A 25,711-nucleotide genomic window follows, 5' to 3' on the forward strand; every position below is an offset into this window, starting at 1 on the left:
AAGGCAGACCTTCAGGTCAGTAAGCTCACACTTGCAGACAGGGGTCCTTGTGATACTAGAGGGAACAGATCATTGTGGATGATTTTGTGTAAGGAATTTTTCTTGTCCTATGCGATTACCATGAAAATTCTTTATTCCAAATTTAGCTACCTTTATGTGAGCCAGCCGAGAGGGTCCCATTGTTGCTGCACCAACAGGGTCCTAAGAGCTGGCCCCTTATCCAAACAGGAGCGTCACTTTCATAGCACTTCTCCCCTGGTTGTCAGTAGGTAGACACTCAGGGCCATAAAATAAGGTCTTTTTTGGGGGAGGGCGGGGGTTCACTTCAGTGCCCAGTGTTGTGTCTGGCACATAATTACTTAGTAATTATAACAAATGAAAGAGTGAATTTGAGCAGTGGCTGGATAGCTCAGTTGGCTAAACGTCTGACTCATAATTTCAGCTCAGGTAACGATCTCAGTGATTTGCGAGATCAAGCCCCACATAGGGCTCTGTACTGAGAGGTGTGGAGCCTGCTTGGGATTCTCTCTCTTCTTCTCCCTCTGCCCATCTCCTGCTCATGCTCAGTTGTGCATGCACTCTCTCGCTCTTTCAGAATAAATAAACTTTTTTTTTTAAAGTGAATTTGAGGGGCACCTGGGTGGCTCAATCGGTTAAGTGTCCAACTTCAGCTCAAGTCATGATCTCACGGTTTGTGGGTTTGAGCCCTACATCGGGCTCTGTGCTGACAGCTAGCTCAGAGCCTGGAGCCTGTCTTCAGATTCTGTGTCTCCCTCTCTCTCTCTGACCTTCCCCAGCTCCTTCTCTCCCTCTCTCCCTCTCTCCCTCTCTCCCCTCTCTCAAAAATAAATAAAACATTAAAAAAAATAAAAATGAATTTGATATGATTCATATTGCTAATAAATGACAAAGTAAACTGATTAGGCATATCCTTCTTATCTGAACTTATCAGGTTTCATTATATTTTTAGGATAGTGTATGAACAGCTATGTTTTATTGCATGTATTAAAAATAGACAAAGCAATCATTGATAGGAACTGCTGGAAACCTACATCATCGAAAGTCTCATAGCTCAGAGAGGTTAAGGGGCCTGTTTTGTTCATAGTGTAAAATGCTGTAGATTGTTGAGGTTAGTGAAGTTTTTAACTGTATTAGTTTTTTGTAGTGAATTTGATGTGGTTTTGGAATTATGGTAGGATATTGGTGGAGGTGGGGTGAAGTGGAGGGTAGAAATGGAAATGACAGCCAAGAAAGAATTCTTGAGACATCTCTGATGCAAAAAAAAAAAAAAAAAAGAAAAGAAAAAGTATTTTTATTAAAGCCCGGGGACAGGACCCCCTGGGCAGGAGGAGCTGCCCCAGGATTCATATACTTGGGAGTTAGGGGAGGCAAAGGCAAAGTGAAATTTCCAGAAGGATTTTCTTATTCTGAAGAAGATTCACAGGGTCCTGGAAACCTGGCTATCATCAGGCTAAGGTTGTTTTTTCCCTCCAGCAAAGCATTAACAGTAAGACACTAAGGAGTTCCTGGAGGAACGTTCTACTCCACCTGCCTCTAGCATTTGTCAGTGGGCTGCAGGTTTTAATGAAATCTAATTTTATCTGCCATTTATTTCTGCCTTTGTTTCCCATGTCCTTTCCCCTTGAACAGCCCGGTCGGAGCCCTTCAATTTTGGGTTAAGTCCCTTGCTGCATTAGACTTCCAATCCTTTAAGTGAAGCAGGTCTTTGGGGTTCACATGGGGTGAATTGCTAGTAACTGTCAGCCCAGGTTTAGGGAGGATACAGTTTGCATATTCAGTTAGAGATTTATGAATTAACCTGGCCTCAAGGGAATAATTTAACAGAGCATTCCTTGTCTATTTATTGACAAGGTGTGCAGTAAGAAAAGGCCTTTTGGAAGAAGATTTGAAACCTTAGGTTGGAGAGTCGTAGCTAAATAACGATTAATTTGTTTGTAAAACAAGTCCCATTTACACAAATTTGGCCTAATTATTTACATAAACTCAGCAAGAACAGTGATAGATCATAGAGATCTTTTAAAAACTTGTTTTGTTGGAGCTTTTTCATAAGGAACATTTAAATTGAACTTCTAGTAAAGCCTGTCCAGGCCCAGAGCCAAGTGCTTGCCATCAGGCATGCCTGTAGTGCCTCTAAGTTTGGGTGACTTCCTCTTCTCAAGGTCCCCAAAGTATCCTGAGGTTCCTGCACCTGCCAGAAAGTGACATTCCTTACCTACCTGGAAAGGCTGCTGGGAGCTCTGCCAGCAAGGAGCAGGCCAACAGTTCCAGTGGGCTGCCTGTTCCAGAAAGTCAGCCGCCGCTCCTTAGCGGTGCCTGGTTTCGTCTGAGTGTATGCCGAGTCTATGCTCTGTGCTGTGAGCACAGAGCCCGACGCGGGGCTCGAACCTAGGAACCATGGGGAAGTCGGATGCTGAACCAGCTGAGCCACCCAGGTGCCCTGTATATCATGGGTATCTTTTTCTTTTTATGTTTATTTATTTTTGAGAGATAGAGACAGCGTGAGCAGGGGAGGGTCAGAGAGAGAGGGAGACACAGAATCCGAAGCAGGCTCCAGGCTCTCAGCTAGCTGTCAGCACAGAGCCCGACACGGGGCTCGAACCCAGGAACTGTGAGATCATGACCTGAGCCGAAGCCGGACACTTAGCTGACTGAGCCACCCACGTGCCCCTATTATGGGTATCTTAAGAGAATGTTTTCTTAATCTGGAAGAGCAAACATTAGAGAACCAGCAATATTTCGAACAAGAGTCACAAAAACTATAAATGACAAAAAAATTAAAAAATGGACACAGTTAAAGATCTGATGAGAGATTGCAATATAGTTGGCAAGAAATCCAGTTATTTCTGTGACACATAACACTTCAGTCATCAGAATATCATGTGGTGGCTAATTTACTAAAATATAACTTCAGGAATTGCATATAATCTCCAGAATAGTTAAAGCATTTACCCAAATGTAACCAAAGACTTACTATTTCATCATGCTTTCAGAGTAACTTAACATACTAAATAAAAAGGCCTACCTGGTCAAATGACTTCATTTACAATTTAAATCTTGCGAAGTTTAAAACCTCAGTAAGTATAATGCACAAAGCAAGTTTACCATCAGACCCAAATATCTTTATTTTCTCTGTAGTAGGTCAAAAACACAAACCAACATTCAGTAATCTATGCTTTAGTGTTTTATCTCATTTGGAAAAGACTTAGATGTCCAAAGGATTCAATTTCAGTTTGTCATCCAAGCAAAACTTTACAGTTTCAGATTACCAAAAACTTTGAAAGCTGTCCTAACAATTACCCATGAAAACTTTTGAGACTGAATTAACCATCATTTTAAGTCACCTTTTTGCTAACAAATTGCAAAAGGGATAACAGCTTATTTGACTTTCAGTAAATGTAATCAGGAGTGACTGATTATATACTTGGAAGTCAGCCTAAGTAAAGAAAAGGAAGTTTCCAGAAGGATTTTCCTATGCTGAAGAAGACTCACAAGATCCTGGAGGCCTAGCTATTGTCAGGCTAAGGTGGTTTTTCCCTCCAGCAAAGCATTAACAGTAAGACAGGAGGGAGTTCCTCGAGGAATGTTCTACTCCGCCTGCCTCCAGCATTTGTCAGCGGGCTGCAGGTTATAAGGAAATTTAATTTTATCTGCCATTTCCTTCTGCCTTTGTTTCCCTTCCCACATCAAATATGATTTGAAAAAAGTCTCATGTCTGACATAGACCAAGGATTTATTTGATTTGCATGAAAATTGGACACTAGGTCAGTTTGTATGCACGGAGAAAACTGACAGTATCTAAGGGTGACGTGGCCTGACGTGGTGAGGTGAGGCTCATTTACAGAATAACTTTTCTTTAGATGGTTGAAATGTACTTTCATATATACTTCCAGGATAGTCCGTGGCTTTCTGGAGCCGTCAACCGTTGTAAAAAGCAGCTGTGTTAGTAAGTAGTGAGCAAAGGTAGAGTAGGGTTTTTGGGGCTCTCATAACCAGAAGCTGGGATCTTTTTTGTTTGTAGTATTCTGTTTTGTGTTGTTATATTTTCAAGAAAAAGTAAAAAAAAAGAACAAAACAAAAAAAACTTGGAGCTTCAGTTTGAGTTGCTGATCTTAACAAAAGCGAGAGGCGTAGAAAAAGTAGAGGGCAGCCTTGAGGGCCTGGGATGGGAGGCAGTGGTGTGGCTTGTGATTTCAGCAAGGGAGTAAGAGCCAGAGGCAGCTTGGCCTGGTGCTCTCTGCCCTGTGTGGGCCTTCCCTCTGTAGATATGAAGACTTGTGAAGAATGGAAATGAAGGGGTGAGATCAATACTGTTATACCAACGCACAGACAAATTTGGAGGCTACGGCACAGTGTAAGTGTTTTATATAAATTGGCAATTTAACCTTAATCTATGCTAAGGACTTCTGATGAGTAGGTATTTCTTGAGATTTCTCGAAGGAGAGAGTCTGTTTTGAAGGTTTGTCGTTTTTCCCCTGCAATGTTTATGTGACAGGTTATGCAGTTTATTTTAAATGACTAAAGAAAGAGATTCAAGGCAGTTTAAAAGTGTATTTAAACTGTATTATTTTCCCTTTAATACCTCATGAAGTTTCAGTGATTTTCTTGGTTACAGGTCTTGGTCATTTCTATCCCTACCTGTCCTAGCCTTTTATATACGGAGTTTAATCTGGGGATATCTAAGTACTTAGGTAGGTAGGTAGATAAAAAGACAGAACTGTAGTTAGTATCTAACCTTGCTGTCACTTTCAGAGGTTATTGGCATTTATGAATGGATATTGTGCTCAGATTTCTTAACCTTGTTTTTTTTTGAGTCAGGCTTTCTCTTCCAGTAAATGTCATTCTCATCCTAAAATATGTTTTAAGTGAACAAAAATAAGGACATGTGTGTTCGAAGGATTCTGCTTACTTCTTGTTGTGTAGACCATTTATTCTCCACTTAAGGTCACCATGCTAATCAGAGTCTTCAAAGATATTTGGAGAGATCTGAGTTACATAAAATTAAAAAAAGCAAACAAACCAAGAAATAAAGAATCTAACAGACATTCCATATGTCAGGCTTCTAGGAGCTTCTTAAAGAATATCTTCATTACTATTTTGTTTATTGTTTGTTTATTTTTGAGAGAGCGAGTGAGGGAGGGGCAGAAAAAGAGAGACTTGAGGCAGAATCCGAAGCAGGTTCTGAGCTGTCAGCACAGAGTCTGACATGGGGCTCAAACCTATGAAGCGTGAGATGATGATCTGAGCCAAGGTCAGACCTTGAACCCACTGAGCCACCCAGGTGCCCCCAAAGTATCTTCATTTTCAATGTGAGTTCATGGCTTTTCTCTCTTTTCCCTTTGATCCATAGAGCTTGTGAGCATGTTGATTAGATTACAAGTAGATTATCAGATTACATCTATGCCAAGTGCTTATTTACAATGTGGTTCCCCCGCCCTCAGCCCTCTCTAAAAGGAGTTGTCTTCCCTTGATTTCTTTCTTTTTCATTTCTCTGGCAACAGTCCTTCAGATCATGCCAGGGGATGGGCACTGTACTCTAGTTCATTTGTGATGAGGCTTTAAGTCCTAAAATGTTTGACAAATCAGGCAGGTCTATGAGGTTAAAGGGGTGCCCATGCAGCAAAAATGAGGCAAAATAGAAGCGAGGTCTTTGGTTTTATAACATCAGTGTTTCCCTGTCTGGCTCATTTGTGATTGTTTGTTGAGACCTGTGCACCCAGAAGCACAGCGGCGTGAGCACTTCGTCATGAAGGCAGGTCTGAGGTGCTGGGAGCCGCAGGTCCTTAGAATGAACCTGCTCATCCTTGTTTTCTAGGTAGCTGAAATTATCACAGCATTTGATTAACTGTACTTTGGTCATGTCTGAATGCCTTTTGCTTTCTTTTGTAAACAAAAACACCTACACAGGTAAAGCAATTTTTGATAGAATCCTGACTTGCTCCGGGAATTAAGCTGATCTTGTGCTAGTGATTAGTGTTGCCACGAGGTTGAAGTTTTAGATGATGGAGAATCTGCTGGAAGGCATCTTGCTCCAGTAGTAGTTTGGTTGTATCACCTTTTCCTTCACAAATTGTGCACTCGGGATTCTGTAAGTTTCTTTTTACCTGGTCATTTGAGGTGAAGCTCAACCAAAGTTAGCAAATTTATGAATTTTCTTTTTTTTCTTTCCTTTGCTATTTCCATTTTTCTATTCGGTGAGATGTCTACCTCATTTTGGTGTCCAATGTGACAACCTTCAAATGAGAGAAATTCAGTACAAGCCATTTTTAGGTGTAAATTGGTTGAATTGATTGGTTTACTTTAATATGGTTGGTATCAGCCCCTGATGTAATCCTGTTATATCTATTTGGGTACTTTTTCCCTGTTTAAGAGATTTCCAGGGGCACATGGTTTTCCATAATCACCTTAATGCTATTCCTACAGCTCACTCTGAAGGGCTAGTCCTGGTCCATTTTATTTATTTATTTAATGTTTATTCATTTTAGAGAGAGCATGAGTGGATGAGGGGCAGAGAGTGAAGGAGACACAGACTCTTAAGCAGGCTTCAGGCTCTGAGCTGTCAGCACAGAGCCTAGCACAGGGCTTGAACCCACAAACCATGAGATCATGACCTGAGCTAAAGTCAGTGCTTACCGACTGAGCCACTGAGGGGCCCTATTCAGTGTTTCTGGGTCACCTGGGTGACTCCATCGGTTAAGCATCGGACTCTTGGCTTTGGCTCAGGTCATGGTCTCAGGGTTTGAGCCCAACATTGGGCTGTTCTGGAGCCTGCTTGGGATTCTCTCTGCTTCTTCCCAACTTGTGTGCATGCGTGTTTTCTCTTTCTCTCTCTCTGTCTCCATAAACATTTAAAAAAAAAAGTGTATTTCTACATACACTATGTTTTTTTCTCTGGTGTCCTCTCCCAGAGCTATTAATGATGGATATAATTAAAAACAATTTTTTTTGCATCACATAAATTTATTTTAATCATTTTTGCAAACTCCCTCTCATCCTTTAAGATCCAGCGCCATTGCCTCCTCTTGTGAAGAAGGGCTCACTTTTCTCACCCAGGTACCAGGATCTTTCTAGTATTTGTATTGTTTTTTCTTATTACTTAAAAATGTCATCATATCCCTCCTTGAGGATGGGCTCCTTGAAAATGGATACAAAGTGCTTTTCAGATGGTGTTTCCTTCTCTCTCCTGAGGTGAGCGATTATAGGTCATGCTGGCAATTGCTGGAGGTCAGTGTGCGACTTAGATGCTTCTAGATCTGGGGATCCTCTTGCCCTAATGTGAACCCGTTAGCAGGTGCATGCTTGTGGGCTCTCTCTTCTGATTCTTTTCTGGTCCTCAGCCTTGTGGAGTCCCTTTTCTGCTTAGGCTATAAACTTGAGCTCCGTCACTCATTTTTTCCCTCCTCCTTCCTTATCACTCCCAGAGGCTTATTTGGTATGTACTGTACACCAGTTAGAACTGCTATTTTCACTAATCTCTCATTCTTTCCACATAGCTTGTGTGCCGGTGTTTTCCTTTTTTGTCTCTGTGACTTTATGCCTTTGATGGTTGGGTGCTAACGTATGTGTCATTGGAATACATCCTCTTTTTCATTACAGTGTTGTGGGTGAGGCGCGCCTTTCGCTCTATAGAAGGATGTAAAGTCATGCAGTGGAACAGTGCTCTCGTCATTTGTCATTAGCGTCTAAGGAGACTTCTCTGTGCTCATTGGAGTGCTCATAAAGCTCCTTTCTTTAAAATAATTTTGTTGTGAGAACTTTAATGTTATTTTTGTGAATTATAAGTGATGGTTTTTATAGATACCTTTTTAATTTTATTTCATTTAAAATATTTTTTAAAAAATTTATTCTGAGAGAGAGAGAGAGACAGAGAGACAGAGAGAGGGAGGGAGGGAGGGAGGAGGGGCAAAGAGAGAAGGAGAGAGAGAATCCCAATCAGGCTACTCACTGGCAGTCTGGAGTCAGATGCAGGGCTTGAACTCATGAACCTGTGAGATCAGGACCTGAGCCAAAATTAACCACCTGAGCCATGCAGGAGCCCTATTCTCTAGACTTCCATCTTTAACTATAGAAATAGGTGTGCATTGTAAAAATTTAAAACATCAGTTTATAATGAAAAAATCAGTCCCCAGTAACTGTTTACTATTCTCTCTATTGCTTGTTTCATACCTGTAATTTTTTCTTTTTAATTATTCCCTATGAAATGATTTTTGAATACGTTTTTAAATATGAGTTAGGGTAATAGATGAAATGTTACTACTAAATAGGAAAATCCTTCTCAAACGGTGAGTGCCAGGCCATGTGACTCTGTGTGCTTTGTGGCGGTTAGTGTAGGCATTTTAACTGCCTGTTGTACTTCATTCTGTAGGCCATTTAGTTCTGTTTCCTAATTAGCATGTCAGTTTTTCATGTGACTAGAACATGGTTTCCAAGTTAGCATAGCATGTATATATATGTTTATGTGTATATTTACATGAATTATTATATGTGTACATATATGCATATGATTATTTACATTTGCTCCATGTTTTTTATACATGCATCTACGTGTTTGCATGCATACACAGTCACAGACACACAGACACACACACACACACACACAGACACACACAGACACAGACACACACACACACACACATTTTTGCCTGATGCTAAGCCTCAGTGAAGTGAGCCTGGTGTGTGGCCGTTGAGAGGCGTACGTGAACACTGCCCATGGTTATCCTTGTCCGGGGGCTGAGCAGCACTAACTACCCTAGTGAAACAAAGCAGAAGGGAAAAAAGTCCCAAAACATTCTAGTTGTTCACTAACTAGGTGGTGAACTCCCACTTAAAACCTAGAAAACATCAGTGGAACATCACCTCTGGTTAACTCTCCAGGGGTGAGTTTGACATTTTGCATTTCTTCTAGTAAATCGTTCCAGTTCTTCAGATCACAGTGCTCAGGTGTTGGATGACCGTCCCTGAAATGCAGACATTGTCATGTTCAACGGCTCTTCTCAGCAATCTGTTAACGAGAAGCAAATGTTTCTCTGTGGTGGTTTTTCCTCTATTTCAGTCTAACGTACAATAATCCGTTTCATTCGGAGGAGCAGCCAAGAAACACGGCGGCATCCGCCACCGTTTCCTCCCACGTCGTATTGTATGCCGTGCCCTTAAGGATCGAGACACATTTATTTTTACCCTGGTCCTCCTTTAAACCCTATAGGGCTAGGTGTTGGATAAGTTTTGGTGTCTCTGTGTGTATTTGTCCCACTTTGCTTAGTGGCCTCTCTGTGCAATAGAGTGTTTCAAGGCCAGCTACAGCTGGAATTTTATTTAATTGATTATAGAGGAGTTGAACATTTCCACTGGTTAATATTTGTGTACAATTGTAGATGAAAAAATCCCTTGAACTTTTCTGTAGTATTAGTCTTTGGGGGAAGCTGAGCCTCCGAGCTTTTCGTTTTACAAGAATAGCTGTTTGGAGTCTTTGGAAAGAAGCTGCCGCTGGGAAGCAGAAAAGATAGCGAGAGGGTATAATGGACAGACTCTTTACCACCTCACTAGGAGACAGATATGTGGACGAAAGTCTGGTCTATGTTCTTTCTCTGTCTAGAGTTTATTGGTAATGTTTAGTATAACCTGAACGGGGTACCAGAGGAGAAAACTGCAGGGCAAAACACTTGTTTAAGCTACTAGAAGAGAAATGCTCTTGAGAGGAAACATGCTACTCTTGAACATGTTCAGTAGAAACTGAACAGTGAGAATTGATCCATCTCATGGCAGAATTTCTACAGACACGAAAGTCACACCTTCGAGGAAGGCTTCCTTGCTGTCTAAATAGTCATCATGAATTTAGCTTGTAGGGATAAGCTGGTTACAACTGCGTGGATAGGACGTCGTGTACATTTTTGCCATTTGATCGTATTGAGGCAAAGACCTAGCAGATAAGGTATCTGGGAACGTGCTAGGGTTTTAGGGTATTCAGATTTTAAGTTAGGATGATCTGGGAGGCATCTGTTCTAGTAATGAGTAGCTTAGTCGCTAGCTTAGGAATCCTGTAATAGGTAAGCCTGTCACAGTTTATTGAACAACCAAATTGACACCATTTGTGTCATTTTCTGTGCTTACTGTTTCGCAGAACTTATGCTTTGAGCACATTTAAGTGAACATTGAGCCAAAGATCCGATGAGCAATTTGCATACTTTGTTCAGGTCCATTAAATAAGACAGTTTTGTACAAGCTGTGGTCCCTGTAAATAAGGCTGGCAGAAAAGACCTGTCCTGCTCATACAGAAACATTTGGGAGTCTACAAAAAGATTATTTAATATAGAACACATTTCAATATATTAGTGGCACAGAACAAAATACATTTTGTTTGATATGAGGCTAGAGATGTATTTTACTATTCCCATCCCTTAGATGATGGTCCATTTCTGCTGAATTTAGATCTTACATCATTCTGGGTATTTTAATACAAATATTATCAGATAGTAAAGACCTCTGTGTTATTTTTATTCCCAGGATTCCCTCTCATGCCTTTGTGTTGTTTTAGTAACCATAATATCAGAGGGAATGTAGGGAATTGGTAGGAAAATTTTGCTGCTTAATATGAAATGCACTTGTAAATCTTGTGGTATACTTCCTAATTCCATGGTACTTTATGTAAATTGCTGCACTTCATGTTCTAAAGACAAGTCATTTTTAAATATCAAGTTTCATAGCATTATATTTTGTAATATGTGTGCTGAAAGGCAGAAGAAAACCCATTACTTTGTTTTTTAATCCATCTTAAAACATTCTTTTTTAATGTTTATTTTTGAGAGACAGATCTTGACAGAGTATGAGTGGGAGAAGGAGCAGAGAGAGAGAGACAGAATCTGAAGCAGGCCCCCAGGTTCTGAGCTGTCAGCACAGAGCCCAATGCGGGGCTTGAACTCATGGACTTCAAGATCATGACCTGAACCAAAGCAGGATATTTAATGGACTGAGCCACCCAAGCACCCCGATCTGTATTTTTTGAGCATTGTCTGTGGCAGGCAATGTGCCAGGACTGGTATACAGTGAGAAAGACACAGGTTCTTTCCTTAAATTGCTCACAGTCTAGTGTCTGATATACTCAGTCCCAGTGTGTACCTCATAATAGGTTTTGTGAAGTGTCTTATTATCGACAGATTTGTTTTTCCCCAAATCGTATATTGAAGCCCCACTGTGATAATATTTGGAGATAGTACCTTAAAGAGGTAATTAAGGTTAAGTGAGGCCTTAGGTGGAGTCCTTACAAGAAGGGGAAGAGACACCCGGGATGGTGCTCAGGGTAAAGGCCTGGTGAGGGCGCAGCAAGAGAAGGTGCCCCTCTGCATGCCAAGGAGAGAGGCCTCAGGGGAACAGTTGACACCTTGATCTGTGACCTCTAGACTTCAGAACTGTGAGAAAATAAACTTTTGATATGTAAGTCACCCAGTCTTTGATATTTTGCAGTGGAAGCCCTAGCAAACTAACGAAGTTATGTATAAGGCTTCTTGGCCAGTGGAGAATTACTCAGCTCTCTCTTCTCTATAAAATAGCGTGGATCTCAAAGGTCCTTTTTATTTGTAAGCCTGGTGCCAGGTTTTCTTATAGGGAGTCTTGATCTTATCTAGTACTTTGTAGCTTTAATCAGTTCTGGTTGGCATTGAACCTCCGTTGGATTCAATTCTAGATAGCCTCAGACTGATACCGGTCCCCATTGTTTAGAGAAGACATTTCAGTGACTTCGGAAAAACAGTGGAAACTAAAAAAATTATATATATTAGATATTAATTTGATAGCTATAAATAGATTTGGGAAATAAATTTCGGACACCTTAAATACAGGAAAAAGTATAGACCAAATAGGAAATTTAAATAACTTATCAATGATTATTTTCAGCATTAACTTATTACCCTGTATATACATATTTGCTTTTCTTGCAAAACATCAATTAGATTCTTTGCTTTACTTTGGGACCGTTATAAACTTCAGTCTGGGTGTTTGATAGGTCATTTGACACCAGGCAAACCTTAAATGGACTGTTTCCTTCCTCTTTTATAAAAGCATGTGGTTTGTATAAGATGTGGTCTGTTTGCGGTCTGGTGGCCGCATTAGATTTGTTTATTGAGTAGTAAGTAAGGGATTACAAATCCCACCACTGGACTCTTGGTGAAGCTATCATTTGGTACTCTGTAAGATCACCTCCGGGTAGAAGGATATTTAAAATGAAGGAGGCAGGTAACTTTTAAACAAAAACCTAAATATGTTTATAAAGAAAGGTTGTTCCTGTACATGATTTATTTGCCTATTTTTGTTTTTATAGTTTTGTGTTTCTGACTTGGAACAGACATACAGTTCATTTGTTTTGTTTTTAAGATTTATTTTTAGGTCATCTCTACACCCAGCGCAGGCCCTAAACTCACGGTTCTGAGATCAAAAGTCTCATGCCCCACTAACTGAGCCAGCCAGGACACTCCAGGCATACAGTTCTATAATAAAAATGTTTCAGATGTTACATTCTTTTTAATATATACATGAGAAAAATACCTCACCTTTATTCACCCTCAATTCCTGCCATGTTCGTAATGGTAACTAACGTGTGTGTTAATATGCACACATGCACGTGCACACACACACACAGTTGGGCAGTTTTTATGCCGTGAGTAGACTCGCTGATGTAGTACTTGAAAAACTATTCAGCAGACCATCCATGATGGTGAAGGAAGTGGGTTTCTGGAATCGGCCAACATGTTTGCCAAACTCTTACCTTCTAGAAAGTTACCTGCCTCGCCTTTCTTTCTTTGCAACTTAAATAGTGAAAAGGGGAAAAATACTAGTGTTGGTTGTTACTTCTTTCTAATAAGTAATAAGTGAATGACTACGAATTGAGCATCATAAAATATTTTTAATTCTTGCATTCTGCAGTTGAAATCTATCTATTGTTTTTCAATAGTCAATGTGTAAAACACATTCCAAGATAGTGCACGTTAATGGAAAAACAAAAGAATCATCCAGAATATTTGTTTTTGAGATTATGATTCTGCCATTAAATAAAATTGGTCTATAACTTTATGTTGAAGATCGAAGTGTCAAAAAATGCACCTTCCCCTCTTGTATCCATTCATTCCCTTTAGGAACACAGGAGCATTCTGCTTGCTTAGTAATGTGATCATGTCTTTGGGATGTTCTGGAAAGTTCAAATCGGGAGACAGGAGAGGATAAATAAGGTATAATGGATTTTCTTCAGCAGTTGGCAACTTCTTTTTATGTTAAAAAAATAGATTGGTAACATTATTTTTAAATTGTGCTAATTATTACCAGCCTGGATCACCTGTTAGGTACTTACTGAATGTGTAACTTACCATGGTTACAAACTCAAGCCTGTCTTTTTGCTTAAGGATTACTTTACACAGCTTGTTTATAATGATGCATTTGGTAATTTCAGGCCTTTTCTTCGAGTTTCAGCTGGCACTCATTCATGATTCTCAGCACTGCACATACTTCCTGTTCAATGGCATGTAGAAATTTGCAGAAATAATAAAAAGGGCATTACCTTTGTACTTGCTGGAAATAGGCTGGATTTGTCATCTTGAGGAGAGAAAACAAAGATAAACATAGACTAAGATTTGTATGGATATGAATGTATATAAAAATTTAGGGATCCTTAGGAATGTAAATATGCCAACTTGAACATCTATATATTTATTTAACTCAATCGATTTGTTTTCACTAATCCATGTCCAGATGCTTGAATTCCCCAGATTCTTCTTTGCTTTGATTTATGTAGACAGGACTCTTAGTTTTGTTTTCATTTCTTTTTAATTAATACCTATTATTACTGAATCAAAGATGTCCTTTAATATGAATGTATGCTTTGAATCATAACATTCAGTAGGTGTCTGAGTGCTACAGTCAAAAACTCTCACTGGTTGAATAAAATACCATCTCTTATTGTTGGACGTGGGATGAGAATATTGTCATAATGTTACACACGAAACAGTGTCTGGTTTTTAATGGATATTTTTAGCAGAGGCCTTCATAATAACTTCCAGTCCATTTATGTCCTTTTATGTCTTATGTAGCAGCAAAAATATAGCACGTGAATGTTACAAGTTAGTCTACAACTGGCATCTTTCCCCAATCATAACAGAGTGGTAAGCCTGCCTTACTAACCTCCTCATATTTTCTTAGAGAGGTAAATTGTTTATGTTCTCAATATAACAAGATTTCAAGATATATCTGCTTTGTAGGTTTTAAAGAAGCAACACTCCTTTCCTTCAGAGGAGAAAAAAAAAATAGAAAATGTGCAAACTTTTTTCTTTTTTTGTAAATAGAAAGTAATCTTTTTGTACTTAAAAGCATTAAAGCCTGTGTATGTGGATTTAGTTAAATGTGGTCTAGAAATGGTTTGGAGGTTTTTACTTGCAGCAAATGATTTTTCTGTCCTGTCTGTGACCACTGTTTACTCTCGGTAAGCGCACAACTGTGAAATGTTGGTGCCTAGTGGAATCCTGAGGCAGTCTGCAGTAACGGGAGACATTACAACTCGTGGAGTCCAACAGAGATTTGAGGTTGTGGCACGAATGTCTGTATTTTATCCTTTATTAGGTGCAACTGGCATTTAAGTTTCTGGAAGGAAGATTGAGCTATGCAATTCTTGTATTCCTTGTAAAACAAAAGAACTCTAGTTATGATGAGTTTGGATAAACTGGGAATCTCCACAAACTGGAAATTTGCCCCCCCCCCGCTAACCTCACTGTTAGAAGTTGCAAATCCTAAATGTCAAACTCCCAATCAGTACGAAGGCCACTTGGGAAAGATTCTGCCCATTTTCTGAGTTCTCTGACCTCTCCACTAATGAGACTCCGTACTGAATGTTGGCCTTGGTACGTACGTGGAGATCTTTGTCAATTAAAGAGGTGCACTTATGTTTACTGTACGGCACTGACTGTGTAGGAACAGTCACTCTTATTCTATATGGAGATTTTTAATACTTACTAAACCTGGGTTGGAACCAGCTGGACGAGTTTATGTATTACTTAGTGACCATTTCTATTTCAGTGTCATACAGATAACTTCATTAGCACTTCAACTTCGGAATTAATGTAAAATTTACTTGTCTCTACTGAGCATTTTGGGTTTTCTTTTAAACAATTTTATATTATGCAATTGTTGATGGTGTCAACTTAATTTTTAAAATTTTTAAAAATGTTTATATTTGTGGAGGGAGAGAGAGGAGACAGAGATAAAATCTAAAGCAGGCTCCAGGCTCTGAGCTGTCGGCACGGAGCCCTATGGGGGCTTGAACTCACTCATCATGAAATTATGACCTGAGCCAAATTGGACACTTAACTGATTGAGCCACCCAGGCACCCCCAATGGTGTCAACTTACTAAATTTTGAATGTTGAACTAGTGATAATTTCACCTGTTTTATATTCACTTTTTAATCAAATTAAAAGATCATGTATTCATAATGGTACATGGACAGTGTCACTTTGGTAAATCTAAGTAGGATCTCAAGCAAAAGTAAAAATTATTAATTGAATTTATTTTTTTCAGGTTAATGAATGGTACCAACATAGTTATGTAATTTATTTTGAGGCAAACCAATAAATAGGTCAGCAAAATACGTGAGGAAACATTACAGAGATAAAACGAATTATTTACAAATGTGGAATAAAAAGTTGTAAAATTAAATGCACTTAAAAATGAATATACAAGAAATTTTTCACCAAAGTTTTGGTTATTACCTGTATTCTTTTTCTGTCTTGGATGTATCAGGACAGCCTTCCCCTGTCATCTGATGGATGTTATTGGGTTCATTAGATTAGGAGGTTATTATATTTGAATGATTAATTGGATACTGTCACCATTTTTAATTCATTTGGCCTTTCCAGACAGCATATTTTCACCTGTGGTATTTTAAGTAAAAATGAAGCAATACTATTCCACAACAAAACTAATACCTGTTTACTACTTGCTTTCATCTTCTTAAAACATCAGTCAAAAAGTGTTTTTTAAAATTAATTTATGAAGTTGGTTTTCTTTAAAAAAAATTTTTTTTTACATTTTTTATTTATTTTTGAGAGACATAGAGACAGTATGAGCAGGGGAGGGTCAGAGAGAGAGGGAGACACAGAATCTGAAGCAGGCTCCAGGCTCTAAATTGTCAGCACAGAGCCCGATGCGGGGCTAGAACCCAGGAACCGTGAGATCATGACCTGAGCCGACGCCGGAAGCTGGAAGCTTAATGGACTGAGCCACCTAGGTGCCCCCAAATTGGTTATTTTTCTAACTGGCTTCTTCATATTTGCATGATTGTTGCCCATTTGTATTTATTGCCTTTGTTATTCAGGATGATTAAGGTCTTACTTTGGCACTTTCGATGATACAATAGATGATGATGGTACTTTTAATTTTTTAAGTAGCTACTGGAAGCTTTCTTCAGTAAATCATAACTGTTAATACTGCTGAAGGGATTTAAAGAATTGCAAAACCTGTTTTTACTCAGGAGTGTTTAGTAAATGCATCTGTAGATGCAAAGGGAGAGACGCATGTATTTCTGAGCATGCCAGAATAAAAACAAAAAGCAAATTTCCATGCCTAGACAAGTTAGAGAACGTTTTCCAATTTCAAAAACTCCTTTAGTTCTTCTCTTTATTTTATTTTTTCAGGGAAAGAGGATCTTTCCTGAACAGATTTTACAAGGATGAATAAAGAAATGTTCCTTTGAGCTTTTGGAGAAAGCAGATAAAGTCAAGGGGCTTTTCTTGAGATTTAAATTCATTAGCACAGTGTGGACAGTGACCATAAAAATGAGTCCAGGTTTTAAGTGGACACGTTAATGTCAGGAGTGGAGGCGTATTTCTTCAGGACTTCTCTGCTTCAACCTGCTTTGCCGTCTCTAGCCCACACGCACAAAGCGGTGCTTTTTAACTGCATTACCTCTTCGCCAACTTTGCTTTACAACAGTGCTTGGAGAACAGCCATAGATCATTTTAATTAAACGGTATGGAGATTTTTCCATGGGGAGCTACATGTAATAGAATTGTTTTAGCTATTAACTTTCAATATTGGATTAAGATTTGTTTTCAAATTGCTAACCTGAGGCTAGCTCTATTATGGTTGGACTGAAAGATGTTTCCACTGGAAGTTTCTGGATTTGTCTCTTAGCACATTTGAAACCACCTTATCTTTAACTCCTGTGGGCTTTCGTCCTTGGTTTCCCACTAGGCAAGGCTCACTCTTAGATGCCATCCTTAACCACCCCCCCTTCTTTTTTTCAGCCTTATGAATGTATAGCAGCCGTTGGTGGTTTTCTCTTTACAGGGTTGCTGCATTAGTACCCATTCTTTCTTGTGCCAAGTGATCTCCTCTAGGTACTAGTCCTGTCCTGCTTAGTTCCAGTTGGCCTGGGAATTACCTGTGGTGGTTTTCTCTTTCTTTCTCTCCTGTCTGCCATGTTTAGATTCATTTATTCTCCCTGTTCAGCAACTTTGTGGGCTTCCCTGTTGCCTGCAGGGGCGAGCTCCCGCTCCTCCAGCTTGTGGACTTCTATATTTAACATTTCTTTACTGTCCTCGCTCTTACATGGGCTGTTTTCACAAGTAGGCTTTTACCCTTTTAAGGGTGAGGCTTTTGATTTTTATCTCTTGAAGATAGCACCTTCCTTGTGTGGACCCTTCGAGATGAGAGACTCCGTTATTTGTCCCTCTGTCTGTATGCTTGCTTTTCCGTCGGTCTTCCTGCCTCTGTGTCTCCGTCTACTGTCGTCTCACGTCCTGCACTTTTCTTTTGAGGAAAATTAGTCTGATGTCTCCCATCTCTTTTACCTGACACATTCCCCCATTTTTTTTTCTGTAGGCACGTAACTCAGTTTCTACCCTTTTTTTCTAGATATCCAAGATACAATAATCAAATTGTTTTCTTCATGGAACATCCTATGTTGCCTTTCTGGGGCTTGGTAACACGGGAGCTCTGTATATTGTATGCCAAGGAAAAATACCCTTGTAGAGTATACAGTATTTTAAAGAATTTAAAATGTACAAAGCAGATGAGTTCTTCGTTGTGCATATCTTTTGTATTTCTGATTACCTTTCATCCACTGAAAGTGGTCAGTTACTGTTACAGGCGATGGCAAACTTGACCCAGAACCATTGCTTTTTACATTTAAACAACTAACCCCAATACTCTTGGACAATTCAGATCTGCCCTGCCGCTGCCCGCTAGCATGTCAGGCCTGTGTAGACAGGATGCAGTCGCCTCAGAAGATAATCTGTCAGTTCATTAAGCAGTTAAATATAGAGTTACCGTTTGACCCAGAAGTTCCTCTGAGGTGTGTCCCCAAGAGAAATGGAAATATACGTCCACACAAAAAATGGTGCATTCACAACACCATTGCTCATAATAGCCAAAAAGCGAAAACAATCCTACTGTCCATGAACAGGTGCATAGAGGGGAAAAAAAGTGTGATGTCCATACCTTGGGAAAATGTTTAACCATAAAAAGGAATAAAATACTGATAATCTGCTACAACATGGGGGAACCTTGAAAACATTAAGCCAAATGAAAGAATCCAGACTCAAAAGACCAATATGATATAGTTTCATCCATATAATAAGTCCAGAACAGGTGAATCTGCAGAACCTGAAAATATACTAGTGGATGCTTACAACTCAGGGATGGGAATTTGGGGGAGAATTATTTAATAGGAGAAGGGTGTATCTTTAGAAAGATGAAGATATTCTAAAACTGATGGTGATGATGGTTGCACAACTCTCTGAATATTCTAAAGCCTCTAAATTCTTTAACGGTGTTAATGGGATGGTGGGGGGATTCTGTCTCAGCGGTCACAAAACATAATAGACATGAAGGTATAATTTAGGCTCTTTTAAACTTTATTCTAATACCTTTTTAATGTTTATCTGGATTAAGGCATTCCCTTTCTTACAAGCTGTAATTTACACCCAATTTTGTCTCGTGCTCCATCTTCACTTCTGGGTGTATTTATTCATGGAGTTTAGGCTGATGGCTCTGAAACCAAACATGCATTAGAGTTACTTGGAAGGTCCCACCTCCAGCATTTCAGATGTTATGTGTGGGGTCAGGTGCAAGAATTGGCCGACAGTCTGCGATGACAGCGTGGAGGGAGCCTCCTTGGGATTCATATTCTCTCTCTCTTTCTCTCTCTCTCTCTCTCTCTCTCTCTCTCTCTCTCTCTCTCTCCCCCACTCCCTCTCTCTCCCTCTCCCTCTCTCTCTCCCTCTCTCTCTCCCTCTCCCTCTCTCTCTCCCTGTCTGCCCACCCATCTCTCTCTTCCTCCCTTTCCACTCCCCACCTCCTCTCTGCACCTCCCTTGCTGTGCTCCTCTTTTTTTTAAGTTTTAGAAAGAATTTCCCTGACAGATTTTATGAGAACTCCACTGGTCTGGGTTGAGCCAGGTGCTTTAGGTCTTACAACATCATGTTTTTAGCAGGTTTCTTAGCTTCTGAGCTAATGGCCTGGGTAGACCCAGCTTTCAGCTCTGTGGGGGTCTCTCTCTTTCTGCTGTTCTCATGCAGCATTTCCCTTTTACCACTGAGAACCCAGCTTTTTAGTGTTGTCTGATTTCCTTTTGTGAGCACACCTCTCCACTGGTCTGCCTAATGGGTTTGATGTTTGAATGAAAGGTTCTTACTTCCTATCCAACTTTTTAATCTTCATTTCTTTTCACTTTTGTAGCACAGTTGTTTTTGCCTTAGAAAGTTTAGAAACTTTATGCTGCACAAAATAAAATTTTCTGGAACAGAAAGAAATGAGAAGCAATTCCTTCATAAAGGGATAGACTTAAGGGGCTAGACACACATGTCACGTAGCGTTTTTTGGTGTGCTTCACTCTTCTTAGTATTTGTTTTAACTCCCAGATTAAAGGGTGACTTCAGTTTGTTTTAATTAGAGTTTCTTATCTGAAATATTTTCACTAGGTAAGCTTTATGTGGAAACATAGGACAAAGCATTTGTTATTCGCAAATCCTTCAGGAAACTGCTTTCAGAGGAAATTTATCTTCTTGATTTAATGCAAGCAAACAAAACGTTTTCTGAAAAGGAAATATCCTTAGGATCCTGTCATCATAAAGTACTTAAGCCTCTCGTCCAATGTTGAGAATTAGTGATGGTTCAAAATACTTATTCAACTAATAAATGAATGAGCCATCAGCTGGGGACCTAGCAGATGGCCACGATTGTGGAGACAGTGAGACCCTTCCTTGCCTTGAGGGGATTTGCAGTCTGGTAGTGTGCCTTGTAAATCCATCCGTGAGGATTTACTTAGCATCTGAGATTTACCAGTGCTGTGTAAGAGGCTTGAAGGGGGTCTCTGAGACACGGAAGGAAGGCCCTGCTCTTGAGAGTTTTTAACCTGTTCTGAGAGGAGACTCAGCGCAAGAAATAAGCACCTGACACCTGTAGTACATTGCGTGGTGGGGACTACGCTTGCGGCCGGAATTCAGAACGGGGCGTTGGGGACTGAGCTGGAGATGTGTGTGGATGCGCACATCAGGAGTTCATTGAAAAACAGCTGCAGGCAGAAATGTCATCTCTGATAATAAATGGCAAGGAGATCAAAAGTGATGTTTCAAAAAGAAAAGAAAATACTGCGAGGATGTAGAATTCTTTATTGTGCTGGTGTGGAAGGAGCAGCTGTGATCCATCAAACTGAGGAATCCTGATTCATGCTGGCCAGCTTAGTGCCCCTCCTGCCTGCTGGGTCCTTAGAGGCCGTTTTATATGGGGCTCCGGCTGTCACCACGGTTTGGGGAACTGTCCTGAAGAGCAGAACAATCTGGAAGCCAAACAACAGCTTCACGGTGTTTCACAGTGTTGGAATAAGTAACACAGAATTTTATTTCATTAACAACCATAGGAATATAATGAAAAACATAATAATATAGAGAGTATTAGAACCAAAGTAATTCCTTGAGCTTATCTCTCGCATTCGAATGTTAGAAAAACCTTAGGTCATTATGACCTTAGAAAACTCTTATTTCTAATTTCTTTTCTGAGCCAAAGAATGGCATGGTCTCTATTTATATAATGGTAACAGTAACATAGACCCAAATGGGGAATGCTGTGTGCCACAGGTGGACATTATATGTTTAAAACTCTTTGAATTTAACTCAGAAACTCCTGTTTGCATGATAGGTGTTGTATATATGCGTATTGAATTGCAGTTAAATTTTGTTCATTGTTTTATTATACTAACATTGGTCTTGCTTGAGTCTTGTGACTTCAAATTTATGAAAACATACTTGATTTAGCCAGATTTTTGAGTTGAGGCTATGTGTTTGCTAAAGTGAATTGGTCAATAATTGATAAGTATGGTGGATATGTACATAAAACATATTTGCCTTTTTTTTCCCTTGCTCCAAAGATGATTTAATAAGGAAATTTAAACTTAACCTACTTTTCAATACTGCTGATTAAATATGTATAAAATGTTTATCTTTCCCATAAAGACTGTATACCAATATTGAATCCTTATATGTGGAAATATTTGCAAATGCATAAAAGACTAAAATATAAAAAATAAAAATAAAAATCTTTGAAGACAATTAAGATGCATATGAAGGTGGGGTTAGGGAAAGTCCATCCTAGCTAGGGGTGGGAAGCCTAGAGATATCAAGGATAGGCATTTTGACCATATCAAAAACCTAGTAAATTTTTATAGCTGAAAATATCATAAGCAGTGTTAAAAGAAAAACAACAGATTTGGAATAATAAATATGAAGAGATGATAGAAGGTGTTACCTGTAATATAAAGAGAATTCTTACGTAGATGAACAAAGATAAATAAAAGCCAAATTTGTCAAAAACATTTTGCCAAAGCTAAAAATAAGCATTTTAGAGAAAAACAAATTCCAGTGAACCCCAAACATATGAAAAGATGCTCAAATTCACTGTAGTTGGGGAATGCACATTACCATAATGAGATACCATTTTATGCCTATTAGTGTGACAGAAATGAGAGTAATAGGTCTTGCCGTTGGAGACAGAGGGAATGAGTAATCTGATGTTGTTAGCAGAGATGGGAGCTATTATATGTTTTCTCTGGAAAATAAGCTGCTAACCTCTATAGATGTAAAAAAAAAAATACACAGCTCTTTAATTCTGCCATTCCAATTGTGACTCTCGATCCCATAGAGATATGAACTATATATACATAGGAAAAAATATTTCTATGTATTTACCCATATGTAGACACTTATTGCAGCACCTAATAGATGCAGACACCTGGAAAACAAGGTAAATGCCTGTCCATAGTTGCATATTATCATATATTATGGTATATCTGTGTCATAGAATAGTATGCCATTCGGGGGAAAAATTAGCCATTAGTTGCCTTGGGATTTCAATGAGAAAAGCAAGATGCAGAAAAGTTCCAGTTATATAATCCTATCTTTGTAAAAATTACAAAAGTCCATATGAGCATGTGTTAGTGTATACGTGTAAAAATTTATATCTGTTTATAAATACAGAGAAATATAGTTCTAGTATGTGTCTTGGACAAGACAGTTAAAGGAGGGATATAAAATGATGTTTATGCATGAATAAAAAAGAGGAGAGACAGAAAACCAAAAATGAAAGTGAAAATAGCCTAAGTAAAAACATTTATGATAGGAACAAATTTATATGTGTAAGTTTTGAGACATTTATATAAACTACGTACATGTATTTAAAAGTAAATTTCTAAAAGGTGAGAACAATCGGAAAGAGGAGGGTGCTAAAATGTGTGTGTCGAAGAAACTGACCACGTGCATCTCTTTTGGCTGGAAGTTATGGGCAAAACTGTAATGGTGTGAAAAATGCCATTTGAGAACTCCAGAAAGCTGCTCTCTAGTCTTAGAAAAAAATTTTTTTTTAATACTGGCATGCCCTCTTCTATTGCAACTCTGCATCTCCAGTTTACTGAGAAAAAAAACAACATCCCCAAATATTATATGTTACTACGTTACTTCAGTAAATATATGGGTTATGATAACTCTGGAGTGTGAGAGGTTTGGGACATAGTGGCACACTCACCGTATGAGGTGATGTATGTAATTTGGCTGAGGGAGGTCACACAGAAGGCGTCCAGTAGGAAGCAGAGGAAGATGTGTTCTTGGCAGAAAGGCCACAAGAGACAAAGTGAGAAGGTGTGTGGATGTGTGAGCTAAATGCAAGGAGCGAACCAGTCAGCTAAGCAATGGATTGTAAGTGGAAATTGCTCCATTTTATTGACTCTAACCCTCCATTGATTGTAAGATGCATTATTATTTTATGTACCACTAAGAAAGAAAGACATGCTTATTAAACTATTCAACCAACATTTGTATCTCCTGGCTTCTCTGAGATCTGAGAATTCAGTAGCACTTTTAGCATCGATGCTTCTGGCTTTGGATCTCTTAGGAAGGTTGTCCTCAAGATGTTGGCCGGGACTATAGTTATTTGAAGGCTTGACTGGGGCTAGAAAACCTGCTTTCAGGATGGCTCCCTCACATGGCTGACGGGAGGATCCCTCATGCCCCATGGAGATGCTTGGGTGTCCTCACAACATGGCAGCTACTTACTGCAGAGTGAATAAGCCGTGAACATGAGTGAGGAGGATTCTGTACTATCTTTTAAGAACTAGTTTCAGCAGTCACACAGCATTACTCACAATATTCATTAGAAGTGAGTCACTACATCCAGCCTACTTTCAATGGGAGAGAAATTGGATTCTATCTTTTGAAGCATCGAAGGAGGAGGGTACAGGATATTTGGGCAAAATGGAAACCACACCATGTGGCAAAGGAAGTATAAGTGGACAAGATGGTTAGTTATGTCATAAAACTTCACATTCATGGTCTTATTCTTCTCAATCATTTTACAGAAGAGTTGTTGATGTTTTGTGCTTTTTGACATAATCGTGTTCTCTACGCTTTTAAGAAGACGGATGAAGGAGTTTTAAGCAGAACGATGCACTATTGACTCCCACATTTTTTGTTTCCAAGTTACTGTCATCAGAAATGTGGGTTTTACTGCTAGACTTTGCTTGACTTTACCAGAAAATTATTCTAATTTCTGTTAACACAATCAGGATTTATTTTTCTTACTCATATGGTTCTCAAATGGCTTATTGATTGAAATGTTGAAGAATTTTCATGGTCCACACATGTCACAAGGAGTAACAAACGAAGTTTGTGCATGCATGGATAATGACAACTAGGTCACAGTCACCACCAGGCCAACAAGTGTTGATTAAATTAATTGAGCATGCCCTCATTTCGGAATGTCAAAATATAAAAAGATTATGGTTATTATTACTCAGTGATGTGTATAGCTGTTCTTTTTGGTGGCTCAGCACTCTCCCTTTTGGCTAGTGTTTCTCTCTCTATATTTGGTAACAGTCCCACATCTGACACATCTTTAGGGGAATTGCTCTCCCTCACCCTAACCATGTGGTCTTAGGGGAAGCTGCCGATCACACCCTAGCCATGAAGTGCAGTGGTGGGTCCCCCCAAGCTATAGCCAGGTGACCACTGTGAATGGTCCAAGGATGGACTCATGACTCCCTGTGTCAGTATTGTTTGGAGACTATTTTTAAATTGGAGGTAGCCAGGCTAACTGCCTCTCTGCTGTTGTCTCCTTGCAGGAAAGATAAGACCCAGCTTCCCTTGTAGCCATATGTTCTGGCTTGGGCTGGCAGTGGAGCAAGAAAGCTAGGAAGCTAATACGGATTTTTGCAAATAAATCCACCTCTTTGCCTAAGGTGGTTCAAGTTGAGATAGTCCTGAGTATTACAGATGAGTAAAATATGAATTTTTAATCTTTGTTTAGTATTTTGCCTTTACAGTAAAACATAAATATCACATCACCCATAAAGGCTGTTGTGGTATTTGTCTTATGAATTTGATTGTGACGAATCCAGTTCTCAGTAGTGTTTTTCCCCCTCATTTAGTTCCATAGCTAGCTTGCTTTATTTATTTATTTTAAATATAATTTATTGTCAAGATAGTTAACATACGGTATATACAGTGTGCTCTTGGTTTTGGGGGTAGATTCCTGTGATTCTTCACTTACATACGATACCCAGTGCTCATCCTAATGAGTGCCCTCCTCATTGCCCATCTCTGACTCTTTCCACCCACTTCAACCTCTCAGTTCTTGTATTAAAGACATCTTATGGTTTGCCTCCCTCTCTGTTGTAACTATTTTTTTTTCCCCTTCCCTCATGGTCTTCTGTTAAGTTTCTCACATTCCCCATATGAGTAAAAACATATGATAGCTTTCTCTGACGGACTTATTTCACTGAGCCTAACACCCTCCAGTTCCATCCATGTTGTTGCAAATGGCCAGATTTCATTCTTTTTCAGTGCTGAGTAGTATTCTGTGTGTGTATGTATCATGTTTTCTGTATCCGTTCATCAGTTGATGGACATTTGGGCTCTTTCCGTAATTTGGCTATTGTTGATTGTCCTGCTATGATACGTTTGGGTACATGTGCCCCTATGAATCAGAACTTCTGTATTCCTAGTAATTCTATTTCTGGTTCATAGGGTAGATCTATTTCTAATTTTTTGAGGAACCTCCACACTGTTTTCCAGAGCAGTTGCACCAGTTTACATTCCCACTAACAGTGCAAGAGGGTTCCTGTTTCTCCACATCTTTGCCAACATCTGTTGTTTCCTGAGTTGTTTTCTGACCAGTGT

At 39.3% G+C, this 25,711-nt stretch overlaps 1 protein-coding gene across 7 annotated transcripts in view; it reads left to right on the forward strand.

The window, feature by feature from the left end:
- Positions 1-25,711, forward strand: part of TPK1 (thiamin pyrophosphokinase 1) — a 327,322-nt gene that overhangs the window by 79,163 nt on the left and 222,448 nt on the right. The gene's annotated exons all lie outside the window — the stretch shown is intronic.

The sequence above is a fragment of the Suricata suricatta genome, chromosome 2 (assembly GCF_006229205.1).
Source record: "Suricata suricatta isolate VVHF042 chromosome 2, meerkat_22Aug2017_6uvM2_HiC, whole genome shotgun sequence".
Taxonomy (NCBI): domain Eukaryota; kingdom Metazoa; phylum Chordata; class Mammalia; order Carnivora; family Herpestidae; genus Suricata; species Suricata suricatta.